This window comes from Chinchilla lanigera, unplaced genomic scaffold, assembly GCF_000276665.1.
Source record: "Chinchilla lanigera isolate Chin_1 unplaced genomic scaffold, ChiLan1.0 scaffold00073, whole genome shotgun sequence".
NCBI lineage: Eukaryota > Metazoa > Chordata > Mammalia > Rodentia > Chinchillidae > Chinchilla > Chinchilla lanigera.
In genome coordinates, this window is record NW_004955474.1 from 3399198 (window position 1) to 3422933 (window position 23736).

The window sequence follows — 23736 nt, forward strand, 5'->3', positions numbered from 1 at the left end:
CTAAGTCAGACTTCCCAACATCTTTCTGTGGGAAGCAGGTCATCAGGGACGGGTGCAGAGCGAGCATCCTGAATGCTAAAAGAATCACGTGAGAGAAAAACATGGCCCTAACCAGTGCAGAGAAAGGTGCAAGGATGACCGGAGAGCTATCAGGCATGGGAAGGTAGACAGGTTTGGTTAGCAAAGGCAGCAGGCTGAGTCAGACCTGGCTGAGACAGAGTGACTGGTACTGCTTGTAAATGATTGCATTTGTGGTGATTATCTAAGTCTGTTTTATGCTGCTATAACAGAACCCCTGAGACCGAGTGACTTTTAAACGACAGTTCTGAAGGCTGGGAGGGCTAAGAGGGCGGGGTCATCTTCATGCTTTGACGACTGGTGGTAGAAAACAGAAAGACAAGACAGCAGGAGAATGCAGCTCACCTTGCAATTTCAAGCCTGCTCAGGATCGTTACCAATCCGCTCACGAGGGTGGGACCATGTGACCTCACCTCCTCCCATGAGGCCCCGCCTCTCAGTACTGTTCCAATGAGGATTAAGTGTCCAACACAGGTTTTTTGAGGCACATTCAAACCACAGCAGCAATGAGATTCCTGTCGTTTAATATCTGTTTTGCGAAAACTCATAGACGGGCTGAGGCAACAGTTAACATGAGTCCGGTTCTAATTATTGGAAGAGAGAGCTGCAGTTACAGGGTCTGTTAAGAGTTTCAGTATATCCGTTAGAGTGTCCATATCAATCTGCATCAAAGGAAGAAAGCAGCGCATACAGGATAAATGGGGTTCATTTTCCAAATGGAGTTCAGCATTGACCCGGACTTCAGGCAGACTTAGACTGGGACACGAAAGCAATCCGTGCTCGTTTGGTTCTGCCTTGCCTTGTGTTTTGTTCCTTCCACAGATGGCTTTCATTAACATAATAAAGGGACGCAGCAATTTTAGTTTTTGTACTTGCACATCACACGCTTCAGAGAAACAGAGGTTATCTGTGTGCCAGGACTTCCACTTTAAGGTCCGAGATTGTCTCTGATGTGTCCAGCCTATGTCATATACTCCTGAGTGAGCCCATAGCGGTACTCAAGGGTAGGAGGGAGTAACTGGCCCAGCCTGGGCTACGTGCGTATTGCTGGACTTGGAGGTAAAGACACATGTTCTAGAATGAGCTGGATATCACCTTACAGATGAGCAGTGAGAGGAACTGTGGTTAGCCTATAACCAAAATATTCAATTGTATTCACACACACGTACTCTAGTTCACTAACCTTTCTAGGGAGTCTAACCAAAACTTAAAGGGGATTTTCTAATGATAAATCATATTTATTGGGACTGAAAGTTGCAGGCCGGAGTTTTCTAAAAGTCAGAATGAAACATATATAGTTAATTACGGATATTTCTACCTCATTTTAAAAATAGGTGACACAAATAGGATTAGCACCCTCATTCATTGACTGATTTTGTCAGCATTAACTGAACGTTACCAGGTGCCCAAACTTTGCTCAGCTGAACTTTAGAGATGAAAGGTGGTCTCTATCTACTGGGGAAGATAGAAATATGAGCAGGCATTGATGAGTTAATATGCTCTGTGTGATTAGCTGTATAACAGAATGATGGTTATTAGGAACTCTGCTCACACACTGACTCCACTAAATCCTGAGTGAGCGCATAGCAGCACTTGGGAGTACAAGGGAATCTCCTAGAGGTGTCTACCAGTGTAGCTCTTGCCTTTTACACAATGGGCTACACTGGTAGACACCTCTAGGAGACTTCCACTCTGCACTTATTTCCTGTTCTTGCACAAGCCCGGGAAGTGCCTCTCCTTGCATTAAAACCATACCTTCCTTTGATCATATCTCCTCTCCCCATCTCATCAAGAACACTTACTTTCTAAACCTCACCTTCCTTCTAACCAAATTGGGAGGGTCACAGTACTTTTCTGATAGGGATGGCATAAGGTATAATAAAAAATATGTTGAATGATTCAATTTGAAAAATTTACTGCAATAAAAGATATAGTGTCATCAATCCCCCTCAGAATATTCTACCTTGCTTCAAATACACTTATCCATCACCTTTGCCACTTTTTGAAGCAGTTCTGAAAGTCCGCTGGGTGTCATTCATTCTGCTTTGGTGGCTGCCTGAATTTCTTGAGTTGGTACAAGTCAGTGAGGTTTTTGTTTGGCTTTTTTCCGGTACCGGGAATTGAACTCACAACCTTCTGCTTGCCAGGCAGGCGCTGTGCCGCTGAGCTAAATCCCCAGCCCCTTGAGTTGGTTAAAAATGTTTACCTTCTGTGTCATTTTGACTCTGGTGAAGAGCCAGAAATCCCATGGTGCCCGAGGCAGTGAATCAGGTGAGTGAGGACCCAGCAGCATGTTTTTATAAGCCTGCCTTTTTAAGGATGGCACTGGGCAGCAGCATTCACCATATTTTTTATCATACCTTGTAAAGCCACTCATGGAAGAGAACTTCCGGAACTGATTCAGGAAGTGGCAAGAAGGAGGAGATGCGTGTGTTTGTAGTGAGGGGAGTTGTTTGAGGGGGATAATGGCAACGTGACTGTTACTATTATAAATTTTTAATTTATAACATTCATCATAGATTGTGATTGCTCCTTGTACTGAATGTAGTAAAAGGTTGAATACCAACCCTGGCAAATAGGAATTTAAAAAATATCAGCTATAACTGTTTATGGTAGAGCTGAGTTCTGTGCTCTGGGTTCAGTACAGAAAGCTGGAATGTAATTCAGTCCATTACTGTCTTTCATCTCTCCGATGGACACTCTGAGCTGATGACTCGTCTGACTCATCTTCCCTGCTGGGCTGGGTTAAAATGACCCTCCAACTGGGAATAACTTTCTTGAAGAGAGGACTTATCAGCAGGGGTGCCATCGTTTTGTTTATTTCCCGAACTGTAACTAGTGTTTTTTAGATTTCAGGTGGCATTAGAGTGGCTAGATTCAACCCCAGAGTTTTGGTGGCTCTGAGAGAGGGCCTTGATGACTTGCATGTCTGTAAGATCCAGGTGAAGTTTGTCCAGGGGAGACACTTCGACAATCATTGCTTTAGGCTATGGGAGGGGTATGTCCAAGCAAACCCCACACCAAGAGCATTACACCTAATCCATGGTCTAAAACTGCTGTGGAGAAGTAGGTATTGGAGGGCACATTAGCAGAGTCAATGAATTGAGAATCATGAGTAATAGAAGTCTGGAGTTCAAGAGAACAGTCCTAGAATTTATGCTTTCAGACTTAGGGTGTAATTTTCTCAGGGACAGTTAATTGTAAGAGGAAAGTTGAAAGTACTCACTGGTATTAATTTCCTTCATAAATGTTTCACTGTTCTCTCCCGTGTTGTTCAGGGGAATGGAGTTATTAGGCTCCCTCTGTGCAAAGAACATTGCAGTAGAACGAAAAGAATTGTGGACTTTGGTTCTTAAAGCTTGACTGGGAATTCAAAGGCAAAATAAAAGAAATAACATAATGTGGGTACTGATTTGGGGAGCTTGGAATAGAGTCCAAGTGAAAATCACAAGAATGAACCTGACATCATAACTGCATGGTCCTTGCCTTGGTTTATGCTATTAGACATGTCATAGTGATGTTTTGCCTTGAGGTGGGGTAATAAACCCAATCAAGAGAACCGGATGGAGGGCAAGAAGGTACTCGGGCTCCAGCTTAAAAAGTTAGCTAAAGACTCTAAGTCTTATAGCCAATTGCCCCATATTTTCCACCACCAAGAACCCACAGGAAGCCATCAGTATCTCTTGCTTCTGAATATTAGAAAATATTTTTGATTTGTTCCTGTGAATTAGTCGCTTGGTACCAGAGTTAACTGCTTCCTTGGTGTTAATTGTGTCTTCTGTGCCATAGAATCTCAAAAGAGGCATCAGCCATAGCAATCTGGCTGCAAAATTTCCAATTACAGGCAGTGCAATTTCTGCTGGCCTTGACATGCAATATTGCATTGGAGCCTAGGCCACACTTTGCAAGGCTACTTGTAGCCCATTACTGAGGCAGCAGGGATACTAAGGGGGCCTGTTCCAGGGGATCTGGACCATTTTGAGGGCTCACCAGTGGTCTTGTGAAACCTGTATAGCAGTGTTTCTATACTTTCTCCATTGCTCTGGGTCACACTTGCATCTCAGTCAAGTGACCAGCCTTGCCTAGTCCCTTCCCCATTGCTCTCACAGAGGGCCTTCTCCTAGGGAAATCTTTGAATGTTTTATCCTCCATGTCTAAGAAAATCTGGACCAATGTACTGCATGTATAGGGAGTTCCCTTTGTAAAACCCCAAACATTTTACTAATAGGGAGTGACTGATTTTTAAAAATATGCTGGCCCATGAATTCTTTTATATGTTGGTAGTGACTGGGTACATTTAAAAACAGTATTATATGACAATCAAGTAGGTTTCTGGTGCCTGTAAATTTGCTTGAATTAAACTGTGCGTTCAAGAGCCAGTGATGATAAACTGCAGGATGCCGTGTCTGGTGATGCAGATGACTCAGCCATGGTCGGATCAAAGCCCCCGAAATCTGTTACCACAATATCATCTTGGTTTCTCTGGGTTCTTTCTTTTATGTTGGTTTGGTTTTATTCTAAAACATGTTCTTCTTGTGAAGTAAAAAAATGTACTCTTAGAGCTCTAGACTTAGATCTTCTCACTATGGGCAATTTTAGTGACATGAAAACATCAGTTTTCCACCTGCTTCAGCAAACTCTTAGGTGTGATGCTGCTTATTCTGGGTTGGGTCATGTGCTGGTGCATAACTAATCACTGTAGCTGGGGATTCAGTGGAATTGGGTTCTATGGTAGCCAGACAGGTTCTCTGGAGCCAGACAGGAAGGGGTGGGACAGTTTCCCAGAAGAGTTAAAGACAATCAAAACAGCAAATATATAATACTGGGATTGTGGTCTTAACACAAAATGAGTGGTGCTCTCTTTGGGCTTAATAAACACTAATATTTGTAAAATAATGTGAAAACACATATAAATAATCTACTTTCTGTTTTGCAATATTCTTTGAATATTACCTTTAGTTTATAAATAGAAACATAGCAATTTAGAGATTAAAAGATTTGCTTAGAGTTGTACTAAGTAGGAAAAATATGTATGTTTGTACTTCCCTTTCAAGACTTACAATAAAATAGAAAAATGGAAATGAGTAAAATTCATTAAAGTGAGACAAAAACTCAAGCTGAGCTAGTAAGTGTAGAACAGGACACAGAGAATAAAATGTTTTATGCAATAAACTTGGTCTTACATTAGTATCTTAGCTCCAGGTAGCCAAAGTAAAGACAGAAACATTGTCACAGAGAATAAAATGTAACAGCTCTTAATGGAAAGTTTTTCTGAACTTAAGATATAAAATCAATTCATCATGTAACCCTCTGAGTGTGTCAGTGAAAGATCTCAGCAACACCTTTCTGGCACTGTAACATGGAGAACATTCACCACTGATGTATTCCATATATAGTGTTACGTGAGGAATTGAGACATACATGCATTACACTATATACCCACACACATAAAACATATGGAAAATGTATCAGGTATTCCACTTCTGTTCTAATATTTAGCAGGCCACGAGAAGCTATTTGGATACTTGAGAGTGTGGCACCATCACATTTTGTTTTGATTCACAATTTAGTTTCTTTCTCACTGTATATCACTTTAAATAATAGAATTATTTCTAGCTTTATTAAAAAATCAGAGGCAAATTGAAAATAAGTGTCCTTTGTAAGGCATGTAGGTAGACACATTTGGTCCTTTAATTTGTAATTTTGTAAATTATGATTTACAAACTCTGGGAAAATTGACTTAGTTACATTTAATTTTGTCATCTATTTTCATGATTCATGTTTATGTAAGATACAGCCACGTCTTCTTGTAATTATTAGATCTGATTAAAGCTTATAAACATAAAGGAATAATTCATAATATACCTTACTGAAGAGTTATATTTTATCGGTAGCTCTTATCGTTAAGCCTCTGAACTTTTGCTGCTGTGATGTCACTGAATTAAAAGACATTCTCTCCCAAAAATATTGTGGGGAGCCAGTGCCCCATTAACCCTTCTTTCACGGAACAACATCTTATATAATGACAGAGCTTATTTTAATGTTTTATTTTTGTGAAAAATGGAAATTGATTCAAACCCTTCTATTGCAGGAAACGACTCAACTGTCAACAACATCCTGGTTTGAATGAGCTTATTTGGGCTTCGGGACTTGGAAGCATTTGCTTGTGCAATTATGATTTTCTAGTAATTTATTTTCAGGAAGTTAAAATTCCGTACTGCTTGAAAAGAAAGAAAAAGAGGGAGGGAGAGAAGAGAAGGAGGCATATACAGAGAGGGAGAAGGGGAGAGAGAGGGTGAGAATGGGGACACGGAAAGGGAGAGGGAGAGGGGAAGGGGGAGGGGAAGGAGAGGGAGGGTATGGGGGGAGGGAGAGGGAGGGATAAAAGGAAGGGGAAGAGGGAGGGAGAGGGGGAGGGAGAGGGGAACAGGGGGAAAGGAGGAGGGGGAAGGAGAGAGAGAGGAGATTTGTCATACACTACTTGTCCAAATGTAAGGCATACCACTACAAGTTCCAATACAGTCGCAAAATAATGATAGCTTAGCAGAAACTGTGCATGATATGATCTTAAGATGAGGAAAGTATATGTGTATGTGTGTGTGTGTGTGTGTGTGTGTGTGTGTAGGAGCAGATGTATTATTTACACATATATGTGTGAGCAATGTGTGGCACAGCAGAACGTTTCAGTTGCCCTCCCCTTTTAAGGCTATGGCTCACCGTACTAATTCATATCTTATCTATGTGGGCTCTTCTGTAGGAAGTACGTAGTTTTATATGTATTATGGGAAATTTAAAAGGCCTGTCTTTTAAAATCATTATCAAGTTTTTCTTCTTTTCTAAAATTCCTAACTAGGATCGTTTCCTCCTCTGTGTTGTCATTGCGATAGATTCTATAACTAGGGCAGCATTTGTCACATTTTCCTGCAGCAAATAAATCATCATTTTAGGATAAAAAATCGTCTTGGTCCTTACACTCTGAGGGCCAACTACAGTGCAAAAATGAACATTAGTTCTCAGTAGTGGGTTTATTGAGCGAGCCAATGGATAGAGCCACACTCAGTGGAGATTACTGCTAGGATTCTTGCCCTCACACTAGTCAGTCATAAAACAAAAGTAGAGACTATATTTTATTTATTAATAACAAAGGACGTTAACTCAATACAAATGCTGAATAAGACTATTGTGACTTACATCTGAAATTACCCCTAAGAGAACGGCACAGGGACTCTGCAAATGTGTTATTTGGGTTTGGTCTCAGCTGTTCCATTCATTAGCAGCACGATTGCAATAAAGTGACCAAAAGCGACTTTCTGAGAGCTTTAGTTTTCAACAACGTAATGGGGGCTTGATAATAACAATTTCTACCATACAGAGTTCTTACGAATGTGCATGAATTAATTCTTTAGAGTGGTGAGATCACATCTCGCATACAATAGTTATAATTAGCTATTGGCTCTTTTGGGTCTTTTTCACTGTTTCTTGAGGGTCTTTTGAAATAGTACACTAGGTGTCTTTTTTTTCCCCAAAATTCAATTTTGGAGTTTCTTCATTGTCTGAGGAACAACTTTTTGCCTGTTTGTTTCTCCAGAGGAACAAACTTTCTGTCTGAGGAACAACCTTTTTGTCTGTTTGTTTCTCCAGAACCGAACTGAAAAGTAGTTAGTAGAGGGGATAGATGGGGTACAGATCAAAGGATGGGAATTAAGTGGTTCACAACTCTCAGAATATCCCACGTTACCAGCTTTCTGTGCTCACTTTCTGAAAAAGAATCATATCGTCTACATGATTGGGATAGGACAAGCTACAGATTTATTTATTTTGGCAAAGTTTGTGTAGAGCTTCCTTAACTCTCTGAGAAACCCTTTTGGAAAACTGAGGCCACCAATTAGTTTTATTTTTTCCCCCTTATCACTGGGTGTCTAAATCAATTAGAATAAACTGCAGTGAGGTGCACAGGCTAGGTGTATCAAATGGATTTAGATAAAGAACTCTCTAAAAAAAAAGGAAAAAATGTAGAAAGATAAGTGTAAGGGTGCTGGTCAGAGAAGAAATTGCAAGTAGAGACTTTCAGCGGAGCAAGAAAGACACCTCACAGCCAGGAGCCCAGAGGAATGTAGACAAGCACTCCTTGGAATTTCCAGGCCTTGAGAAGGGGCTAAGATTATTGCTGTCTCCTTCAGAAATGTTTGGAAAATTTTATAACAGGAAATTTACCCATCTGACTTAAATAATGAGTTAGTAACTGTCCATGAAAGCAGAGTCGAAGTAGTTAGCCTTGAAGTACTTTCTCCACACTGATCATTTTACAAGAAATAAATAGTTGTAATGTGCTTCATTTTCTTTAACGAACTCATTTTTCAGTTGTCAGGCTTTGTGGAATAGAGATATCCATCTACCTGTAACAATACCTGGAGGAGGAATTTATAAAGGTAACACCAAAGTTTCATTAAGAAGGAATGAATCTGCTTTGTAGATTGTGAACTCTACACTGTTCATTAAGCCAACGGGGGTCCCTTCAGGTGTAATTTCTTTTCACTGAGGAACTAATAAACATTTTAGGTATGCTTCAGGAAATATCTCTTTCCTGATTTATTTCAAGGCATTGTGTTTTTTTTTTTTTTCCTTCATTTATATTCTAGGTTGGCTGTGTCCACACAAATGTAATGTGGGACACAAAGATGAGCCACATATATAATTTTCTATTAGCCACATTAAAAAGTAGATTGTTGAAATTAATTTTAATAGTATGTTTTACTTAAGTCATTATATAAAATCATAATTTTAATAGTAATCAATAGGAACGCAATCAATCACTTTTACATATTTTGATACCAAGTCCTTAAGATACAGGGTGTATTTCACACATAGTGTTCATCTCGATTTGATCTAGCTGCATTTTAAATGCTGTGTGGCCACCTGTGCTGAGCAGATAAGGTTTGGGTGGAGGAGATTCAGGACTTCTTTGTTAGAAGCATCATACACGTAGGTTTACACCGAAAAGACCCTCCCTGTACAGATGTAATGGAGAATATGGTGCATTCTGTGTATTGTGGACTGAATGTTTCTCTTTTAAGAGTCTATGTGGAATTACTAACCCTCCCATATGGAGCACTGGGAGGTAGTGCCTCTGAGAGGTGATTAGGTTTAGAAGAAGTCTGGAGATGGGAAGCTACATGGTGTAATTAGTGTCCATATAAGAAAAGAAAAGGAAGAGACATGCCTGTAATTCTGGTACTCAGGAGGCAGAAGAATCAGAAGTTTGGGGCCAGCCTAGGCTACATAGCAAGTTCAAGGCCAGCCTGAGCTATATAGTGAGACCCTGACTCAAAAACTCAACCCAAACTCAACCAACCAACTGAAGAAACAAGTAAACAAAGGACCCCAAACTCAGTTAACAGACAAAAAATGAAAGAAGAAAAGGAGGAGGAGGAAGAGGAGGGGGAGGAAGGAGGGAAAGGGGGAGGGGAAGGGGCAGAAGGAGGTGGAGATGGACAAGTTCAGTCATCTGTGCCAGCTGGGCAGAGAGCCCTCACCTGAAGTGACTCTACCTGCACCTTGACCTTGGGCTCCCCAGCCACAGAACTTGGAGAAATAACTGCTTTGTTTACCCAATGTAATGCCACTAGGTCTATGGTATTTTGGTATAGAAGCTCAAGATAGGACACTGTAACAGCCCCACACACTCCAGGCACATCTCTATCCTCTGAAATGTTCATTGTCTGGTGATTTATTGTTTTACCACTTCCTTTATAGTTATTCAATTATGTTATCTACTCTTGCTTATCCTCTCAGCACTTTTAGTATTAATGGCTCTTAATTCTTGGTTGCTACATGAATGCATGATTTTAAAAAATGTTGACAGGTTAGGTAATAATTTTATTAATCAAAACAGCTAGCCTATTAGAACTTAGAAGGAGAAAGCATTTATTTTATAGCTAGAGGTTAACTTGGTTTAATTATTCAAACACGTCTGGTAATTTTTAAAATAATAGTGCATATTAAGCAAAATTATGGATTTTTACTTTTGAGATAACATAAGCAGTAGCTTTGTTTTTAGTATGATTATAAAACAAAGGTAACAGCCCTTATATTTGTGAGTCTCAGCTTATGGTTCTTTTTGGCCATAATACAACATATTTAGGATATTTAATGTTGCAATAACAGTGGTTTTGTTTGTTTGTTTTGAGACAGGGTCTTGCTATGTAGCCCAGGCTGGGCTTGAACTCACAGCAATCCTGCTGTCTCAGCCTCCCAAGTGCTGGGATTACAGGTATGCGCCACCACTCCTGGTCTAACACAGTGCTTTTACCAACACATTACTGTGAATTACTGCACTTAGAGTTGTTTTCCAGAAATGGCAGAAGATTTACAAAACTTTTCATTTCAGAGAGCAGTTTCCCCGCAGACTGTGGAATTCTTTAATCAACATAGTTGCATTTGGCTTCTGCTTAAAAATTTAGATACCTATTGGTCACCCACATTAAGCCCGGCGAATGTGCTCTGCCTTGAAGCCTACCTTTCCAAGAAGTCCCGTTCAAAGTCATGCATCTGACTCCTCAAGCTTGGACAGGTATCTTCAGCATTTTAGGTTATTTTTTCTTTGTGTAGGAAATGTACATATAGTTGACCAGAGACGAACCTCCTGACCATTCCTTTATCCTTCTCTACGTCTTCCCACACTCAAATTCTCCACCCTCGCTTCTCCCCAGGTTTTACCTTCACCGTAGCTGCTAGAAATTTCTCCCGTCTTCCTACTCAATCTGCTCACCAGAGTGCTGGCACCAGCCTCTTCCTCCTCACCCTCTGCCCTTCTAAATGTTCTGTGGCCCTTGGTGCTACTCACAGCATTCATTCACTCCTTTAGCAAGTATTTGCTGGCTGTCCATTTATGTGTCTGACACCATCCTCAGTTCTGGGGTTAGTGTGTAGAGCTCTGATCTCCATTTTGTCTACTAGCACTTCTTCTTTCCCTTTCTTTTTGAGGGGGTGTGGGAGAGGTGGCCTGGAAGTATACATTCAACTTAAAATGGCTTTAACAAAAAAGGAGAGAGAATGAAAAAGACATCCTTGGTTTGTGTAACCGAGCAGGCATGCCTGGATTCCGAATGCCAGCACCACCCTCAGGGACCACCTTTTCCAATCCACATACTCTTGTCCATGTCCAGGTGGCTATCTTGCCTTATGGAGCTGGAACTCCTAGCATGATAGTGGCCAGCCCCAAGGTAGGGTGCTCCCCTTGGGCAAGTTCCTGGTGCAGGAGCATTAAGCTGATCGGTCCTGATTGCCTGCCTTGTAGTCTGACACTCTGGGTGAAAGTGCCATTGTGACACAGCGATGGGACATGTGCTAAGCTGAGGCAAGCTTTGATCAAAGACCCCAGAGGCAGAGTTAGTTTAACTTGAAGCAGTTAGTCTGAGAATGTGCAAGAGTGGTTGTCCTTAAAGGAGATGAAGGGAGACACCTGTCAGAGATTCAGAAGACAGTGGTCCATGTCACGGCACCTACTGTGGTTCTGTTTACTGGGCCCCTTCTCCCCTACCCATGTTCATAAGTGGGCTTATCTTCTTCTTGCTTATGAGTTTTTAACTTCCTCCAACCTCATTTCATGCCAACATAGAAATTTTCTCTGTTACATCCCCAAGAAATGTGTGCTGTCTCTTGAGGGTCCCCAGAGATAAAGAGCAGCCTGCTCTGTCTTTCTATGCCACAGAATCAGGCTTCTGTTGAACTTCTCCCCACCTCCTGGCTTGACATGGACGGACAAACAAGTTCTAAATGCCTACAGTAGACAGTCTTATTATTCCTCAATCATAGTATACTTAAAAACTTGCACATACGTGCATGAAATGACTGACTATTGAACTACTGTGTGCCTGCTATGCCTGGAAGGTAAAAACCTAAAGTATTCATGGATTCTGTTTCTGTTTGCTCTTACCTTAAAGGGTAATTTCTCAAGCACAGACTTTTGCTGTGATCAGAACGGTGATCTATGATAATAGTTATAAAGCTTTGCATACTGGTGATATGCAAGTTTGAGAAATTCAAATATGTTTTATGTTCTGAACGTGTATAAGGAAGAAGCTGCTGCGTACACAAACAGGCTTGAATGTAAACTATGAATCTCTAGTTTCCGCTTACTCAATTTCGTAGCTGATTTTTGCATAGGCTTTTATACTTGATAATGCATTTGAATATGGAGGATATAAAAAGATCTTTCCTAAACAACATTCTATCATTTTTAAAAAGGTTGCATTGGTAATGCAAATAGATGAAATAAAAAAGGAAACCTTTCTGATAGCAATTGTGTGGCATAGGCTCTGAGATCTAACTTCTCAAAGAGCCAAGCACAGGAAGGTACCAGAGATAATATCCACTTGGACAGAAGACTGACAGCTTGGTTTTCTGGCCCTAAGTGTTTGGGGAGGCGCTGACTGCTGAACTGCTTGTGAGGAGCTAGAATGACCTTAGTACACATATAAATGACACTAGATTGTGCATCATACAATGCTGGATTTCCCAGCACTCTTGGGTAACAAAGCCAGACCATTAGAGTCACTAATTCCACAAAGACAGAAGATGATTTCCCTAGGGTTTCACTGAAGTTCAAGGTGGAATAAAAAATAGGCTCAAACCTAACACCACAGGAAAACAGTGTGAATCCTTGCCTTTATATGGGAGGAAATTTATGTAAGGACCCAGATGGGGTTGTATCTGTTGATCCACAGTGCAGCTTCCTGAAGGTTGTTCAGGGAAGCTGATAGCTGCAGAGGGGATGCTTTAAGAGATGTACACCTGCCTTTCTTATGGTGGGCTGCTGAATGGGCTAATGCATATTTATTTTTAGACGTCAACTAAACCAGTCATCACTCATGCTTTGCTTCTCTGAATAGGGAGCAATTATGTAAAGCAGGCATACAAAAGTGTGTATAAAGGTGCATTCAGCTGTAGGTATTTCACAATGGAAGCTTTTATTTGGACATCTGGCAAGGGAAATTTTAATACCTGAAAATCAACAGTGGACATTAATATTTTTAAAAAAATTTAAATTGTAATATTTATAGTATACAATTTATATTATACTTTGTAATTTTGTTATAATTCTATAATTTTACATTATTATTTTTTAAAAATTTTACTGGTACACTTTACACATGCATAGTATTCACATTCAACATAGGGGATTTGTACCTGTACATAATATATCTTGATTTTTTTCCCCATTCCCCTCCCTTCCCTTCAACCCCTCTGTCCTTCCTTCTTTACAAAAGAATTTGTTTCCAGTTTTTCCTTCTATTTTCTTTTGCCTTCCTTCCCCTCCCTCCTCCCTTGTTCCCTTTCCTATTTGAATATTTTCTTCCTATTTCACAATATCTGTTATACATTTTGGTCCTTATTTACACTTTTGATTTCTTGCACCAGAGAAGCAATGTGATGTTTAAACGTGTAGCATGGATATTATTAACATATAGTGTTCTTGGTCACTTTAGTTTGTGATGAAACATTATAAACGCATTATTTTTTTGAAAAGTATTTTCTCTCATTAACTTAAGCATTATTTTCTACCCTTTGGAAAGTGTTTCAACAAAATAAAAGTAAGATGTGCATTACATAGTAAATAAGAGGACAATAGCCTGATTTAGCCTTCAATCTCTGATGGTAGCATTTACCCAAAATGAAGTAACTATAAAAAAATGTTCTACACCAATACCTTTCATTTTTATTTTGTTCTTTTAAAAGATTTTATACTTCTCTTTTTTCCGAGCAGTATGTAACAGATAAAACATGTAAATTGTGTCCTTGGCTTCATGAGACAATAGTCATTCTCAGTGGGAAGGGGTATGGAATACTCCTGAAAGAGGTTTTGGGGTTTTCCCTTTTGTTTTTGAGGAGGGGGTGTTCTTTACTGGACATTAGAATGATTTAGATTCAACTGGCCTTTAATGGGTTGAGACTAAGAGGTCCAGGTGTTTGTGCAGTGTATGGGACAGTCCCACACACTGAAGAATTGTCCTGAATTCTGTGTGACTTTCAAATACATGACAAACTTTTGTATCTTTTCATAGTTTTTATGTATATAGCATTTTCTAGAACATAATTACCATGTGAATGAGCAGAGGAAATACCGTATACTGACTTCTTTTGTTGAGTAGTTGGTAGGAATTGCTCAGAAATTCAAAATTTGTTACTAAGGTACCACTTGTAGAATTTGAATTGCTAATATTTCAAATGGATGATTTTGCATAAAATAGTACCCCCCCCATTTTCTCTCATTAGTCCCTTAATTTAAATGAGAAATGTAGAGAGAAATCTCTGATAATATTTCATTGAATATTGTTTTTTCTTAAATGTAAACTTAGTCATCCCAAGCAGGCACAAGCATCTGGTGTTTTCCTTTTTTTTTTTTTTTTCCTGCTAGTAGCGCCATGACTGAGTATTTAAGTGCTGAAATGCCTATTATTTTACTATATATGTAGAATTTTATTTCTGTCTTATGGATTGGACATTCCATTGATTTTTTGAGGTTGTACATGCAGTAGGTTGTATTGCCTGTGCATTTCACTTCATGGGAGAAGAGTGATAAAAAGTTGTTATTAAAAAGGTGTATTGGATTGGACAGGATTGATAATCACTGCAGTAAATCCTACCAAAGTGAGGTGTTAAGACAAAATGTAAGATTTTCAAGGAAAGAGAGAAACAAAAAGGCTCACAGTACTTTTGATACCTTAATCAATGAAAAGAAGTCAGACTGTGGAGAGAGGAGAGAATTTATTTATCTATTTAGAAGAGACATGGGATGGATTTATTAGCAGTAGATATACGACACACTCAAAAGTGGAGTGTGGGTATTCAGAGAGGTGAGACCCTATTTATTTCTTTTCAAGGTTTCCTTGATGAGAACTAGTCTTTAGAGTCCCATCTCTAGGTATCTTGGGCAGGATGCTATTTCCACTCAATTATTTAAACACAAAATGACCAAAAATTGTTTCTGTTTTTATTATTTTTTGTAAAATAATATAAATATAAAAATGACAATTTTATCAAATTTATTCAATAATTTTTCTGTGTATGGTATATCTTAAGATATTTAACACACCATTGAACATTACCGTCTGGACAGTGATATCTGGTCTCTCTCTGAATTCTTTTTGCAGTGTCTTTCTTTGAACAGTACACTTTACACTGTCATGTTGGCCTGTCCTTTTTTATTGGGTGGTACAATTTTAATAAAATGTCTACTCACTAAATATAATTGTGTAGACATTGATGTTGGACATCCTGGTTGGCATTTTCCTAGTCCGTGTTTTTCAATTATTTGGTCTATTAGACCTAATCTAAATTGTAAGTGATTTCTTTGAACCTCCTTGTTTTGAATAAATAGGAAAGGATTTCCATATTGTTTGGTCCAGAAGGTGCATAAATATTTTATAATAATATTTCTCCTCACTTTTTTTTATTACAGAATAGCTTGTTAGACATTGGTCAACTCTGTTAACACCACCCATAGAATTATTTTGATCACTGAACACTATTGGAATTGTTTTAGTTTCGTTTCTTCTTTCGTGTTCTGTCATTTCTGTATTTGAATAGTTGACAATAAGGAGACATATTTTTTTGTTTCTCTTTTATAACAGATTCATCCTCTCTGATATGATAATATTTCTGTATTTTTTAGTTTTTTCTTTTGCAAAACTTTTCACACTTCCTTTCTATTCAGTCTCAGGGTCTCAAACATGTCCATTTTATATTGTAAAAGAATACTACCAGCTTCTGAAGAAGTATAAAAATTATACATAATGAACTAATGATGAGTTTTTTAGATTGTGGCACAAAATTATGTTATTTTTCACAAATAAATAAACACAAATTACTAAAAGTATAACTAGAATTTAATATTAGATTTCACTAGAATCAAACATCAAAGGTAAATACATCATTCTAAATAAAAAAATATGCAAAGATAGTTGGTAAAACACAATAAACAGATACATGAGTATATATTGTGCAAGCAAGAATCCCCTGGTTGAGATGACACTTGCCTAAGCAAAGTTGCTATGATCAGTATGCAAACACACACACTGCACAAGACGCTCAGGGTAAACTGTGACGTGGTGAAGCAGAGGGCCTCCTTGAGACCAGTTAGAAAGCTTCACAGCTGTCCTTGTGTGCCTTCCTCACAGCTGAGAAAGCTAACAGTGGTGGAGAAGACCATCAGCGGGACCATCAGCCTGATGGTGAAGACCATCAGGCAGATTGCTTCGCACTCTGAGGAGTGATGAGGATCGTGGATGCATGCCCGGATATGTTCCCACTGGAGACAGAGCTGGCAGAGCATCATTTTAGTATGACTCGGTCTACAGGGTCGAGAAGAATATCAGGCCCTCCCTGGCTAGTGCGGCTGTGGAGCTGGCCAAGACTGCTGGCTGAGGGCTGAGGAAGGGTGGAGAACTGTGGGCTGAAAGCGAAGCATTTGTCCTGGTCAAATGAGCTCCACTGTGCTCAAGAGAGAAAGATCCAGCCTTGGAGGGCTGCAGACTCAGAGACTAAGGCTGCCAAGCAGATGGTCAATGTCCAGACTTCTCTCCTCCCTTCCTTTCCTGCTGTAAGTGGGGCTCGAGAATCAGACAGGAAGAGGAGATGGAACAGAATCTATAAGGTCAATAAGCCCCAGGCCTCTACTAGGGGAAGAGAGCTCTCACTTTGGAGTGAAGATCAGAGTGTGGATGACTGTATTCCCTTGGCCCTTGTAATTCTGAACTGAGACTTTCTACTGTAATTAAAAGTGACTCTATAGATGATCAATTATGTAAGAATGAAGCAATAAGCCATGAGGCCTATTGAAGACAAGTTTTACCTGGGATAGAGGAAAACTTCCCTTCACTGAACACATTTTAATGGGATCTCTGAGTGCTTTTACTTTTATTTTATCTTCTTTAACTGCCAAAGACTGCATCTAGGGCCTTGTGCGTGCCTGGCAGTGCTCTGCCACTGATCCATACTGCCAGCCACAGAAGACTCCTGGGCAAAAATGTTTTGTAATTTCCCACAGCTATGTAATTAACCAGGCAAAGTATGTTCTGAATATGGGTCTCTCTTTGACCTCATTCTTCCGAAAGGGCTCCCACTCAGCTACTGTCTGTACCTCTCCTGGAAGACACCCTTACGTTGCCATCATGCTCCAAGTGCAGTGACATTGGCATATTTGAGCTTTCAGTCTCTGAAGCCCTGAAATGAACTGCATACTAACATGTGCAGAACTGTGTAAACAGGCTTACTTATCTGTATTATAAGAAAGATTTTAATGATGAAAATTTATTATCCATCCTCTACCACTAGTGTCTCTTTTGGATGTTTTAAAGCATTAGAAGGGAATGCTTTGATGAGGTTACTCATGATGGGTTAATAATACGTCTGAGACAATAAGGAGGAATGAATTGAAATTCCATAGGTCTGTCGAAGAAAGCCCAGCCAAATACATCAAGGTCGAGTATCAGTGTACCTGTTTCCATTTATAAAAGTTGAAAAGAATTTTCTCATGTTGGAATTATCCTCATCTGCTAACTTAAGACAGCATGTTTTAAACAAAATTCTTAGTCTTCAAGGTCACATAAGTTTAAAAGTTTAACATTCTCCCAGTGGTACCCAGGCCGATTTAAGAGGTGCAAGAATTATGCGATACAAAGAAACACAGAGTATCCCCAGGTCCGTTGGCAAGGAACCATTTTTCCTATGTAAACTACAGTAATAAACTTACAGAGTATCTTTATAAAAAAGTTTAGGGTGCAAGCACTAAAATTATGTTACTTTATGTCAGTATATACCTTCCTGTGAGTTCCCATATAAACAATAATAGCAGAGGTGTAGGTTAGATTGTGGACTCTGGTCAGTACGGAATGTTTAGCATCACATGAAAACCCACTCTATTACCCAAGAAGGATTCACAATCCTCAGGTGTGGAGTGAATGGAAGAGGAAACATCAGAAGACAGTGAGGGTGAGTAATACTGCTCCCTATGTGTGCATAGAAGGAAGCCCCAATACAGACGTTACCATTGTCCAACTCATGACTTCTTGGAACAAAAGTGGACATGTCAGCAGGCTGATTAGTAAGCTGTATTTGGATTTGTGTGTTTTAGGGAATTTTGAGGACCTACTATCTGCCAACTACACTATTAGGAGTTTTATATACCATATGGGCCTTCATCTAATTTTTCTAGGTCTCTGAGTTCTAAAGTGTAAACTGAGGATGTGTGATTTGACACCTTTTGGCCTTTCTATACACAGTGCAATATATGGCTGTTCTTTACCCTGTGCTGCTCTTCTCTGCTGGGCCATCTTCACAGTCTCTTTCACCATGTCTGCCCTTGTCCTTCCCCCCAACCCCCTTCCAATAAGAGGATACAGTTCCTGCCCATGGACGCAGTCTTGGCTGTGTGGTTTGTGCTGCCCATGAGAATGTGAACAGAAGCAAGGTATTGTGCAATAATTTAAGACTCTCCCACTCAGATTCCTCTTAGGGAAAGATTTGCTGGGTACTTGGGAGGGGTGATCTGAAGAGAGCCTTCAGCTGTTAGGTTCTGCAAGATTCTCAGCTTCAAGAGCCGTTGCTGCTCAGGTGACCCTGGGGACATCAGTCACATTGGACTTGGGGAAACCTTCATGATTTAACTTCACTTTTTCACTTTTAAAGGCCTTGTATCCAAATACAGTCATGTTCTGAGGCATTGGACATCAGGACATGAGGACATCACCATAATAGCTTTTAGATGATCTAGCACTGCCCATACCAGTACATAAATTAGAACAAAAGACATAGCTGACTTAAAGAGTAGCAGCTTGTTTTCTTGGTCCAGTCTGAGAAATCTAGAGTTGTATTTCCAGAGTATCTTCTAGTCTCATAATATTTACATACCTGTTTTTAATAATTACATGTTTGTTTTTCTTGTTATTTTAATGTGTTTTTTCATACATCTTATCTGGAATGGCAAATACTTCCATACAGCCATTGTCTTCTTCGATGATCCAAACATAAAATGAAAAGAAAGTCTTGATTCATTGATTTGGTCTGGATATGGACTCCTTATGGTCCCCTGACCATCTTGTGTTGAAGGCGTGGTTCTCAGGGTGGCACTCTTGGGGGTAGGGGTACTTTTGGGAGGTGGCAGCTCAGGCGAGGTGCTTGGGTCACAGAGGGCGTGGTCTCCTAAGATGGTTCTTGTATGACTCCTGGGTTTCCCTGAGAGGGCTATGATGAAAGGAGCAAGCATGACCCTTCCCAACCTCTCTCTGCTCTTAGTTTGAGATGGAGTCATTTCCCTGCTCCCACAAATTCCACCACCTGCCATTGGCCATGATGTTCTCCTCAGAACAAAGCTGATGTAGGTGCCCTGTCCTTGAACTTCCAAAACAGTGACCTAAATAAACCTGCTCTTCCTCATAAGTATCTTGTGTCTGGTATTTTGTTATAGTGACAGAAAGCTGGCTAACATGTTCAGGTTTGAACTAAAAATCATGTAGGGAGCTGCTGAAGGTGGAGATTGATCACATGTACGGGGCTGGAGCAAGGCTGGTCCCAAGAACAAGGAGTGCCTGAGGCGAGCCACGTGAACAAGCTGCTTCAGTCCAGAGAACACCAGGCCCCAAGGCCATCTAAGAACAGGTTGCTACAAAGAGAGGTGTCACGTGACATCAACCTGCCAAATGTATAAATAAACACCCTGCAGTGGTTGAGCAGTTCCTGTCCTCCCACTCAGAGAGAGAGAGCTGCACCTGATCCCAGCTTTCTATACCTTGTCTTCATTTCTTTACCTTTTCACTGCCTTTCATGACCCTCACACTGGGAAGTTCGAGAGATGCATAGGCCACAACAGTCACATCTGTCTTCAAGGAGCATCAGTAGCAAGATGCAGCTTTGGACAATTCTTCTGCAGCTTTGCTTGAGGGAGGACCAAAAGGGAGATTTGAGGGTAATGCTTTCCATACTTCTAGTAAAATACTAATTGTTTTTAGCCATGGAAACAGTCGGTGAGACTGGTTTTAAATCAGTGTTATCAAAGTGTTATTTCTGCAGTGTACTAACTAGCAACCAGCAGAGTGGGTTTAAGTGGGTTTAGTGAATCAGGGTTAGTGTACATTCTGCTTCCAGTTAACCAATCAGTGATGGCCCATTCCTGGGAAAGAGTGCTTAGACCTCACCCTAGTAGACATGGTCTTGAAAGACTGAGCCATTCCCAGTAGTCTCACACAAGTAGCCAAACATGCACAGCCAATGTCAGCCCCTTCTGTTGCTGTAAATATGCCAGCCCCTGGACTTCACGCTTTCCAGATATCCTGTGCTACATCAAGAGTTTGTTGCTTGGGAGTTTGCGTATGGGTAGCAAGTCTCTCTTGCTTAAAAAGGCAGTAAATTTAGGTTAGTGATTTGTTTCATGTTCTGAATAGTGGTCTCATCCTTTGCTTCTGACTCTCATGTCACTTGAATGTCATTTGCCACTGAAAAGCAGCATACAATAATGGTTATGACCTCAATTCTAGCCTAATTCTCCTGCATTCTGGCAATTTGAACAGTTGGATAATGTGATTTTTTTCATTTGTAAAATCAGGAGAATTAATAACATTTATTTCACAGGGTTAAGTTGTGCATATGAATTACTGATAAGTTATGAGGAACTTAAACAAAAGGTCTAAGGTGCTTAGTAAATGCTCATAAGCATTGGCAATGCTACTTCTGCTTTTATGACTAATATAAGTTTAAAATTAAAAGAAGATGAAAGGCCTTACTATTCCATTCTAATTCAAGGTTTGTCTTGCATTTCTAATATTAATATTTAAAAGTATAACTTCAGTACTTTTAAACTTTAGATGGACTGTGGCTATATTTTGTGTATATATGTGTGTAACACATGTATCCCTATCAGGTTGAAAGAATTTCCATTGAAGCATGGTTTTTCCTCACACTAGATTCACTGGGGTAGTATACACTATTTAATTTAACGCATATTGACCACAATGTAGTATAACTAATAGATAGTTGGATCTTTATTACTAAAAGCTAGCATAGAAAGTGCTGTACACCAATTTTTGCATCGAGAGCATTGTGTATTGTCAAAGTCCAAAACATAGCACCTTGACGTAGGATGCCATGGCTCATTGAGTCCTTGACCAGAAGGAAACTGGAAAGACCTTGGAATCAAGCTCTGACCTTTTTCTGCCCTCCTCTCTCTTCCCTTCCTCCTCTGAAGCAAGGCAGAGACATCAGAATTCCTTTTCCCCAAGGCAGGCCGTAGAAACAAAGGGGTTCCCCTTTCCACCAGGGTAAGTAACAAAACCTAGGCAGGCCTTTCTCTCCCTACTCCCTTGAAGGTTTTCATTCCAGGGCTGGGGAAGGAAAGCTCCACAGAATGGCCGCCTTGCTGGATTCCCCCTCAGGGTATTGCAATTCAGTCATATTCTTTGGTCCCACACATTTCCACACAGTCTGTTCTTCATCAAGCATAAGCACAAAAATTCACAAAAGCTGCCAGTCTTTCCTGGGTCTTTGGTTCTTCATTTCTGAAGGTTCCCAGGTTATGTAAAAGTGAGTAAGTGGATTTGTTATGCTTTTCTCTTGTTAAGTGGTCTTTGGTTGTAGAGGCGTTAGCCCTGATCTTTATGGTGGGGAAGGTGGGGAAAGTTGTCATACTTTCTGCCTCTGTAGTAAATTATATCATTTTACACATTCACTAATTCATCTGCACATTTTTTCACTTGATATTTACTATGTGCCTACTTTGAGCCAGAAAGGATCCTTGGAGTTGGAGATACGATGTTGAGTTGTGTTGAGCTCCGTTTCATACATCTATGATTCCTTTGGGAACAGAAATATCCCAGATATAACTTCCATTATTTATTACTATTTGTTTGTATGTATATTTATATTAAGGTTGCATAATCAGAAGTGATTTGGATATTGTCATTTTTGCATGGCTTTAATTGAGACCCTTAAATTGACTTGTTATGTAATAACACTGGAGTGCAAAAGTAGGCCAGGCAAGCCTTTGTGACACCAAGCTAGGGTCAGGAATTCCATGGGTGACTGATCACAGATAACTACGCTTCTCACTCATGTAACTCAAGTTCCCACAGAGAACACTCACTGAAAGCCATAGCACGTATCACTGGGCTTTAGGTTCTGAGATTCTGTAATTTGCTGTGTCCTTATGTTCACTCCTATTTGCTATATTTGGGTGTTAACATCTGTCAGTTATTAATTTGAAAGTTATATGAAAAAGTTGCTATCATACATTGTATATCCTTAGTCATGTCTAAAAATATGAACACATTAACAAAAATAAGTGTACAATGTCATGTGGTATGTTTTATATAAGCTACACACATGCCCATATTTTTCAGACTTATGTGAGATAAATTACAAGTTATATGATACATTATCATTCATTAAATAGTCAGTACAGATTTTCTGATGTGACTACAGTTCAGCTGGTGATCTACCATTTTCAGTATTTTCATATTTTAACTTTGATTTTTGGTAGCAGGAATCAAACCCAGGACCTTGCGCTTGCCAGGCAGGCACTGTGCCATGGAGCTATATCTCCACCCTTTATGTGTTAACTTATTGAGGATACATTCTTGCATCATTTTAAATTTTAATTGAAAAACCGTAATTGTACACCCTCATTGGGTACAATATAGTATTGTGATATATGTTCACAATGTGGAATGATGAAGTCAGGCTAATTAAATCTATTATCTCACATTCTTAGCTTTTTTGTGTTAAAGCATTTAAATTTAATATACTTTTTTAGCTACTTAAAAACAGGAATTCTATTTGACCCAGCTGTTACTCTTCTAGGTGTCTTCCTAAAAGAGTAAAATATCATTACAGGGTTACATGCCTGTTTATAGCAGCACAATCTGTAATAGCCAGATCTTGGAGCCAGAATATATATTTATCAACAAATGAAAGGAAAAGAAAAATGTAGTATTTATACATAATGGAGTATTACTCTGCCATAAAGAATTATAAACTTGAGGTTTTCATAGATAAATGGATGCAACTTGAGAACATAATGTTAAGTGGAATAAATCATACACACAAGCTTAAATGCAGCATGATTTCTCTTATATAAATATAAATATATTCCCTTGGAAACAGAAATATCCTGGATATAATTTCATATATACATATACATATGAGAGAAGTTCAAATACTTCCCCAAGTTACCTATTCCATTGTTTCAAAAATATTTGAATATAAGTACTAATTGATTTCATTCATACTACTCATTTATTTTAGTTCATTGCAAAGAAAGTTTTGTGTTATTTGCTATTTGTTTCTTCTGTATAAGAACTGTTTTGGTTTATGTCTTGTACTCTGTGTAACTACTTTGACAGCAATGATACACAGTATACTAACTATTGTTATTCTCTTATTATTTTGTTACAAAATTTTTTTCATAAAATAAAAAATAAAGATGTACACAGTGCATTGGTATTCATGAAAGCGTTTTCAAACAGCTTTCTCACCACTCTGAGTAGCTGTCTAAAGCAATTAGCTCTACTCAAGCAGTATGGGGTATTTTGTTTAAATAACAGCCAGTCGGATCCAATTGAAAACAAAAGCACCTGTTTGAGGAGAGAGTTTTAAAAATAATTTAGAAAC